General features: G+C 39.4%; 1 protein-coding gene across 2 annotated transcripts in view; it reads right to left on the bottom strand.

Moving 5' to 3' along the window:
* The window catches only part of FSTL5 (follistatin like 5), an 816,338-nt gene extending 810,354 nt beyond the window's left edge, over window positions 1-5,984 (bottom strand). For both annotated transcript variants that reach the window (XM_016952467.4, XM_016952464.4), the window contains exon 1: window positions 5,751-5,984. The gene's annotated coding sequence lies outside the window, so the exon portion shown is untranslated. The remainder of the gene's footprint in view (window positions 1-5,750) is intronic.
* Window positions 5,985-7,007: the final 1,023 nt, after the last annotated feature.

Here is a 7,007-nt window from a genome sequence, read left to right on the forward strand (position 1 = left end):
CTTGAAATAAAAATGTTTATTTTTAGTATTATTTAGTAACATAAAATAAAACACAGGTTTTAGTAGTTTATATAAGGATCCTCGGCCGGGCGCGGTGGCTCAAGACTGTAATCCCAGCACTTTGGGGGGCCGAGGCGGGTGGATCACGAGGTCAGGAGTTGGAGACCACCCTGGACAACATGGTGAAACACCGACTCTACTAAAAATACAAAAATAAGCTGGGTATGGTGGTGGGAGCCTGTAATGCCAGCTACTCGAGAGGCCGAGGCAGGAGAATCTCTTGAACCCAGCAGGTTACAGTGAGCTGAGATGGCATTGCAGCACTCTAGCCTGGGCAACAGAGGAAGACTCCATGTCAAAAAATAAAATAAAATAAAATAAAAAGAATCCTCATGTCCATGTAAATTGTCAAAGAAATGCATAAGAATGGCCTTTTCATATCTAAGTATTTCATACTAAGTTTCAAAACAAATTTTCTATATTTCAAGGAAACATTAAAGGTTGTTCACTTCTTGAGTGAATGTGTTTGAAACACCTATACCAAACACATAAAATGTTGACATCAGCGGCCTGATCAGAGCTGAATGTTAGGAACATGGGTAAGGGATACATGCGCAAAACCCATTGTAGGGTGAGGGTGAGTACTTTCTTTTCTTTTTTTTTTTTTTTGAGATGGAGTTTTCCTCTTGTTGCCCAGGCTGGAGTACAATGGCATGATCTTGGCTCACCGCAACCTCCCCCTCCCGGGTTCAAGCGATTCTCCTGCCTCAGCCTCCCGAGTATCTGGGATTACAGGCATGCGCTACCATGCCTGGCTAATTTTGTATTTTTAGTAGAGACTGAGTTTCTCCATGATGGTCAGGCTGGTCTCGAACTCCCAACCTCAGGTGATCCGCCCACCTCGGCCTCCCAAAATGCTAGGATTACAGGTGTGAGCCACTGTGCCCAGCCAGGGTGAGTATTTTTTAAAGCTACATCTTATTTTTTGTGATTCATTTTTTCCGTTTGCAATATTTTGCTATTTAATTCTCTTAGTTCTCTGAGCATGGGAACTTTATCTCATTCATATTTTATCCCTAGCACCTAAGCCAGTGCTTGTCTTCTAACTACTTAACCATATAAAAACATGATGGATAATAATGTTTCTCTGGGTTTTGTTTTGTTTTTGTTTTTGTTTCTGGATATTTTTAAACCTTTTTGGAACCTTTCAATATATTATGATTGGTTTCTCATTATTTATTTTTCCAAAAATAATTATGAATGATGGCAAAATATTTTAAAGCTTTTGACACATATTACTTATTTGCTTTCCAAAAAAGAGATGACAGTGTACACTCTGACCAGTATTATTTAAGAGTATCATCACTGGTTTCTCTGCATTCTTATCAACATAACGACTGAAAATTTTCTTCCACTTGTGTAGGTAAAAACTGGTGTTTTTGTGCTATAATTTTCATTCCTTTGTTTACTAATAAGACTGAACATTATTTATGCTTATGGCTACTTAAAGTTTTTACTTTTCATGTGTTCCTTGTTTGTATCTTGGCATAAATGTATAATTTGGGATATAGTTTTTTGATAGGTTGTTAATAAATATCATGGAAATACATGAAAAAGAATAAATTTAGAAAATTGACCTAACAGATAAATGAAAAAATAGTTGAAATATAAAAAGGACTGAAGTAGGTGAAAGTATTTTCCAACCTTGAAGTGTATGATGTGTTCAAGTATTCCAAATGAATTCACTGTGAAATATTTGAGCGTTATTGGCCCTGGATAAAATGAAAAAGGTAGTTTGGGAAATGATTTGTTTTTGTTTTTGTTTTTGTTTTGAGACAGAGTCTTGCTCTGTCACCCAGTTTGGAGTGCAATGGCGTGATCTGGGCAGTATTACTGCCTCCCAGGTTCAAGTGATTCTCCTGCCTCAGTCTCCAGAGTAGCTGGGACTACAGGCATGCACCAACATGCCTGGCTAGTTTTTGTATATTTCATAGAGACGGGGTCTCACCATATTGGCCAGGCTGGTCTTGAACTCCTGACCTCAGGTGATCTGCCTGGCTTGGCCTCCCAAACTGATGGGATTACAGGCATGAGCCTGTAACCGTGCCAGGCCTGGGAACTGATTTTGAATGGCCATACATTGGATGCTATATATTAATTCACTGATAAAGTGTAACCATTTAGTTTGCTTCCCCTTTGAATAGAAGACTGTTAAAAGAGGCTTTGTTATTCTGAAGCTTATATAATTTTTTATGTTCTAAATTTGAAATTAAATTCAAGTTAAATGAAATTGTGCTTGACATTTCAAGCCTATCAGAACACAATGAGAACAAACATGAAATGTAGATTTATCCTCTAAGTGTAAATTTAGCTGTGATTTGGTCAAATTGCCAGAGAGGCAATATTATCCAGTGACAAGAGTATAGTTTTATGCCATTTTAAGATTTTTTTTAAATCCTTCTTTTACCACTTCCTATTTGTGTGATCTTAAGAAAGTTATATAAGGTTTGTGGTTGGAGAATAACCATCTAACCCGGGTTTTCCTCTATTCTCACACCAACACCACAACAATCACCTACACAGAAGACTTCTATGACTAAATCCATGGGGGTTTCTCCCCACCATCAAGCAGTGCATGCCAGCTGGTTGTCCTTCAATTCAATGCTGGCACTATCGACCTGGAGATAGCATCAGATCTCACAGGTTGGGGGCTCAGTCCCCAAGACTGACTCCCACCCCACCTATGACACCAGTCTCAAATCAAGGCTTCTGGAACTTCTGACCAACTGACTTCAGGTTGAGGTTCCTACAACCCCCTCTTTGGGTTCGATTAATTTGCTGGAGCGGCTCACAGAGCCCAGGGAAACACTTACTTATGTTTACTGGCTTATTGTAAAGGATACTGCGAAGATACAGATGAAGAGATGTGTAGGGCAAAATATGGTGGAAAGGGTAGGGAGCTTCCTTGCCCTCCCTGGGTTCTCCCCACTCCAGGAGCAATCTGGAAGCTCTTCAAACCCAGTTTGTTTGGGATTTTCTTTTATTCACTGCAATTTCTGCCTCCTGGGTTCAAGGGGTTCTCCTGCCTCAGGCTCCCGAATAGCTAGGGTTACAGACATGTGCCACCACCCCTAGCTAATTTTTGTAATTTTAGTAGAGATGGGATTTTACCATGTTGGCCAGGCTGATCTCAAACTCCTGACCTCAGGTGAGCTGCCCATCTCGGCCTTCCAAAGTGCTAGGATTACAGGCATGATCCACTGCGCCCGGCCTCGTTTGGGTTTTTATGGAAGTTTCATGACATTAGCATTCCTTACCCCCACCCCCTGGAGTATAAGGTGGGACTCTCTCTGGGAACGGTCTTAAGACTCACAATCATAAAGATGGAGAAAGATTAAAGTCCTGCCTTGGGTCAGGTGGAAGGATGGCAGGAGAGAGATTCTGTTTCCTGAAGCCTGCTCCTGAGGCCTAACACACCCAACATTATAACAAAATACTGTAAAGGGAGATGGGAGTTATGAACTAGGAACCCTGGATGAAAACCAACACATATCATAACACCACAGTCTGTAACCCAGACTGTGTCAAAGGTGCCTTCCAACTATTATATTCCATTCCACAGTAAATAAGTCAACCAATGTTTAACCTACACTGAATACATACTTGATAGATTTCGGAAAACTGATTTTTGTTTTTGCTTTTGATTATAAATAGAGCTTTGCTTTATCTCCCAAATGGAGAAATAAACTTGTTTCCAAACCATATTCCAAACACCATGCAAAGTACATTGTTCAGCTAAAATGTATTAGCGCTGTTTATTTTAGTATTTGTATTTTAATGTTGAATTGTTTAAACTTCCCTTGTTGGAATGTGTGATTTTCCTATTTCTCTAAACGTCAACAAAATTATGTATGCATCCTGGAAATGCTGCAGAGACCGAATTAAATGGCATAGCATCTGCATTTTAACAAGACAATCATATCAAATTAGGCAAATTATATTCTTAAAAGTCCGGTTGTCAAAATACAATCTAATATGATTTATAATATTTTTAGTTTCAAAAAATGTCCACCAAGTTTTTCTACTTTCATTAATACAGATGATTAATCTGAAGGAAATGCTGAAAACCTTATCAAAAAACCATCATATACTAATGTGTCTTTTTCAAAATGGCTTTGCATTCTTTTCATTCATCCCATCTCCATGGTCACTACACTAATGCATGCCTTCATTACCTCCCGTTTGCATTATTGTGGTAGACCACAAGAAGTAGGACTCCATCTGCTATTTTTGCCCTCCAATACAACCGCATATGACAGCTACACTGGAGTTTCTTAAGCATTATTTTTCATATACTGTGAAAAATTTTTGGTGGCTTTGACTTAAATGTTTATTTTTTAACATGCACAAATTACATCACCTTCCTCCTGTGCAATTTCTACCAGCTCATTAATTTTCTCTTCCTGTTTATCTAGTCTGTTGGGTTTCCAATTTCAAGTAATTATTTTAATTCCTACTACAATTTAATATAGTTAGATTTGGTTATTTTTAAAATTCTCTTGTCATTTTTGATATGTATTTCCTCCTTCATAATACTTTTCATACTATCTTTCCAGTCTTTAAACATATTAAATATACATATACATTTTAAGATATATTCTACTTGTGTATTGGCTGGCTTTCATTAAAGAATGTTCATTTCCAAGTCCATCTGTGAGTTTTGCTTCATTTTGTTTTGTTTGGTGTGATCTCTATACATTTATCTGTAATAAATCTTTCAAACTTATTTTTCTTAAATATTTGGTTGTACCATAAACTTTGGATAATGTCAACCTGAGACCATTTTAAATTTCTGCCTCGTTATTTCTGTTAGTAGGACAGTGGCCATGAAATAAATCTTTTTTTTCCTTTTTTCTGTTTTTTTTCTTTGTTTTGTTTTGTTTTGTTTTTCCATCCACCCCAAAACAAAAGAGAGACAGGCAAGTATCACCATTTTCCTATGCACTGTGGAAAATTATCTAGTGTTCTCATTTCAGGTGTAAACCTTTATTAATTATATAATATCTGATCTGTCCTCTGTTTTGAAGGTTTACCTGGCTATTTTGTGCCTTTTAAGTAAAACCTTATTAAAGCATGGCTTTAGGCCACCTGGAGACAGCAACAAATACCCATGGCAAATGGCAGTTTTCTCCCTAGATTTGTTTTGACTCCTTTCCTGACACCACAGATTTCCATTATTTTACCAATGGCTTAGCTGTGTCATTTAGTTTAATGATTTTTTTTTAGGTTTACATTTTGAATGAATTAACTTTAGACTTACAGAAGACTGGGAAAATCATGCAGAATTTTCATATACCCTTTTACTGACCTAACCCTAGCATTCACATCTAAAGTAACTGTAGTACAATGATCTGAACCTGGGAATTAAAATGATGCTAATTTTCCAACAAAAGCATGATTTAAATTTCACCATTTTTTTCACTGTTTTTTTTTTTTTTTTTTCTGTTGTAGGATTCTCTCAGGATCCCACATTCCTTATAGACTACCTCTTGCAGTCCACAGCATCCCCCAGTCTTTTCTTGTCTTTCATACTTCAAAGCTTTTGTTCAGGTAATGGACATTCCTTGATTTGGGTTTATCTGACACTTTTTCACGATTCATTGAAGGTTATGCATTTTTATAGGAATGCCATGAGAAGTATGTTGTACCACTTCTGTGCATCATAATGTGGAGGGTTAAGGTGTCAGTACCTGTTGTTACTAGTGATGTTGAGAGGTGACAGCGTACTGGCAGCCCTCGAAGTCCTCGCTCGCTCTCGGTGCCTCCTCGGCCTCGGTGCCCACTCTGGCCGCGCTTGAGGAGCCCTTCAGCCCGCCGCTGCACTGTGGGAGCCCCTTTCTGGGCGGGCCAAGGCCGGAGCCGGCTCCCTCAGCTTGCAGGGAGGTGTGGAGGAAGAGGCACTGGCGGGAACCCGGGCGGCGCGCGGCGCTTGCGGCCAGCTAGAGTTCCGGGTGGGCGTGGCTTGGCGGGCCCCGCACTGGGAGCGGCCGGCCGGCCGGCCCTGCTGGCCCGGGGCAGTGAGGATCTTAGCACCCGGGCCAGCAGCTGCTGAGGGTGTGCCGGGTCCCCCAGCAGTGCTGGCCCACCGGCGCTGCATTCGACTTCTCGCCGGGCTTCAGCAGCACCCCCCGCGGGGCAGGGCTCGGGACCTGCAGCCCGCCATGCCTGAGTCTGCTACCGCCCCCCAAAGGGATCCTGGAAATCACTACTCCACTCACTGTTTCTACACTGCCTTATCTCACTTAGCCTAATGTCCTCCAAGTTCATCCATGTTATCACATATGGCAGAATTGTTTATACTACATTTTCTTTATTCATTCACCTGTCAGACATTTAGGTTGCTCCTATATGCTGTCAACTGTGAAATCATTTCTTGGACATGACACCAAAAGCACAGGTAATAAATGCAAAATTAGAAAGTGGCACCACATCCAACTAAACAGCTTCTGCACAGCAACAGAAATAATCAACAGGTGAAAAGGCAAGCTATGGAATGGTAGAAAATATTTACAAACAATATATTTGATAAAGGGTTAATATCCAAAATACATAAGGAAGTCCTATAAGTCAATAGCATAAAAATCCAAATAATTGATTAATGGGCAAAGGACTTGAATAGACATTTCTGTAAAAGGCATACCAATGCCCAATAGGTACATGACAAAATGCTCAGCATCACTAATTATGAGGGAAAAGCAAATTAAATCTACAAGTGAGATATTGCCTCACATCTTTTAATTTGCATAATCTAAAAAGATAAGTTTTAGCAAGGCTGTGGAGGAATTGGAACCTTTATACATTGCTGGTGAGAATGTAAAATGGTGCATTTGCTATGGAAAACAGTATTTTTTTAAAAAAATTAAAAATAGAATTACCATATGATCAAACAATTTCACACTTGGTTTTATATCAAAAAAATAGAAATCAGGATCTTGAAGAGATATATG

This window comes from Pan troglodytes, chromosome 3 (genome assembly GCF_028858775.2).
Source record: "Pan troglodytes isolate AG18354 chromosome 3, NHGRI_mPanTro3-v2.0_pri, whole genome shotgun sequence".
Lineage (NCBI taxonomy): Eukaryota > Metazoa > Chordata > Mammalia > Primates > Hominidae > Pan > Pan troglodytes.